Source organism: Oncorhynchus keta, chromosome 21, assembly GCF_023373465.1.
Source record: "Oncorhynchus keta strain PuntledgeMale-10-30-2019 chromosome 21, Oket_V2, whole genome shotgun sequence".
NCBI lineage: Eukaryota > Metazoa > Chordata > Actinopteri > Salmoniformes > Salmonidae > Oncorhynchus > Oncorhynchus keta.
In genome coordinates, this window is record NC_068441.1 from 44,985,755 (window position 1) to 44,988,019 (window position 2,265).

The following is a 2,265-nucleotide window of genomic DNA, read 5'->3' on the forward strand; positions in this document are numbered from 1 at the left end:
ATAATATTTCCAGATATTCCTTTACTGGCACCTAAATCAGCTCAGCAGGACAGAATGGTTTTCAGTTAGAACTGAAAACTGGATCTCCGTAATACTGTAACTATGCTCTGATAGAGAAGAGAAAGTCTGTTTGCTGTTGTTTAGTCCTGAAGAATGTTAAGTTTCATTTCCTGATTTTATTTTGAATTGAATTGGACCAATGACTGCGGAGTTCATGGGTGGGAACAGACAGCTGACTCGACTCGTCCAATGAAGGAACAGAGCCAGACCCAGACATTGGATGAACCGAATCCCGCATCAGCTACTCCCCACACACACATACACCCCACCACCCCTCTTCCTTGCCTCAACACCTTATAAAGTCAGATGCTGTATTGAGAAGCAACACAACATTTCTCCTGACTGGAAAAACATAAAGTCTGAATAAACTGTCTTGATCTTCATTCAGTTCATTCTAGTCAACAGATTGACATTAAGACTTGATGTTCAGTGATCTGTAGAAGAGAAGCTTCACTGTGTTTCCACAGCCTGAGGAGCTACTGAAGAACATCTGACTGATATATTACAACAACAGGAGACTCCTCACAGGTGCGTCCTCAATTTGAGGGACTATAATACTGATTTACGGTTTCTTCTGTGTTCTATTGATTTCTATTAGAATCACGGATATCTATACTGTGTATCCACAACAACTGCTACTCAGCCCAATAGTATGGCAGTCCCCTGCTCTAACCTCTGTTTGTGCAAGTGTGTCTGTCTGAGTGGTTGAGATAAACGGAAGTCGAATTTCCGTTGGAAGTTGTGTACAATTGGACAATAAAAACAGCTTATCTTATCTTATTTAATAAAGATAAGTCAACGTGATTATGGTGATTAAAGTTAGTCTATTCCACTCTATATAACTCTGACTGTTCACCACAGAATGAGAGAACGTACTGACTTCAAACTGAACACTGAAAATACCTAGAATTTAAATTAAAATTGTCATGATTCGAGCATGATAGTAAGAGATAAGGTTTAATGATGTTCCTCCTAATCAGTCATCTCTCTCTCTCTCTCTCTCTCTCTCTCTCTCTCTCTCTCTCTCTCTCTCTCTCTCTCTCTCTCTCTCTCTCTCTCTCTCTCTCTCTCGCTCTCTCTCTCTCAATTCAATTTCAATTTAAGTGGCTTCATTGGCATGGGAAACATCTCTCTCTCTCTCTCTCTCTCTCTCTCTCTCTCTCTCTCTCTCTCTCTCTCTCTCTCTCTCTCTCTCTCTCTCTCTCTCTCTCTCTCTCTCTCTCTCTCTCTCTCTCTCTATATATAGATGTGCCATGTCCGTTCCCTATGTGGAGGTGAGGAGTAGAGAGTTGGGTGGGTCGGTGGACATCGGGCTGTTCCACCAGCATCTCAGCGGGGGGTCACATGTCAGGGGACCCGGCGTGGGCGCCAGCATCGAGGCATCCAATCGGGACGGAGTCAAGTTGATGGCCAGAGCCCAGGTTCTAACGCTGTCTCAAGGCGAAGGGGAGGGGAGGACCAGGGTGGGGCTGGCGTTTGACACGGGCGTGGGGATTGGTCCAGAAGGGCTGGAGGCAAAGGTGTTGGGGACTGGGCTGAGGCTGGGGCCGAGACCCACTGTGTCCCTGGTGGGAAATGAACTGGAGTGTTCTGTCATGTAGACTTTGACTGTGTCCTAAATTGTACACTATGTACACTATAGTTCCCTATATATTCCCTATATAATTCAGTTTATAGGGAATAGAGTGGGGATGAACTCTGTGTTCTGTCATGAAGTCGCTAATGTACACTGTTTCTGGAACAGCTGGCAACCTGAAGGGTATCACTTCACTATGGACAATGTTGCGTGTTGGAGCATGTTGGGGTCAAAATGGTTGAACCTAAATGTATAATAAAATCAAGAGTTTTTACATATTAAGAGTGTGGCCTACTTTTACTGATGTCTTTTAGCATTCAAGAGAGGGAGCATTGAGAAAGAGGGAGTGGAAGAGGCCTGGAGGAGTGGGGAGGAAGAGAGAAGGAGGAAGGGTATAGGAGGAGGGGGGAGGAAGAGAGAAGGAGGAAGGGGATAGGAGGAGGGGGGAGGAAGAGAGAAGGAGGAAGGGTATAGGAGGAGGGGGGAGGAAGAGAGAAGGAGGAAGGGTATAGGAGGAGGGGGGAGGAAGAGAGAAGGAGGAAGGGTATAGGAGGAGGGGGAGGAAGAGAGAAGGTGGGAGGGGATAGGAGGAGGGGGGAGGAAGAGAGAAGGAGGAAGGGTATAGGAGG

General features: G+C 46.0%; 1 long non-coding RNA gene across 1 annotated transcript; it reads left to right on the forward strand.

Annotated features, from left to right (window-relative positions):
* The first annotated feature begins 327 nt into the window (after window positions 1–327).
* Window positions 328–1,914, forward strand: LOC127910550 (uncharacterized). The gene is made up of 2 exons (XR_008075232.1): window positions 328–588; window positions 1,307–1,914. It is a non-coding gene; the product is annotated as an uncharacterized LOC127910550 (long non-coding RNA).
* The last annotated feature ends 351 nt before the right edge of the window (window positions 1,915–2,265 follow it).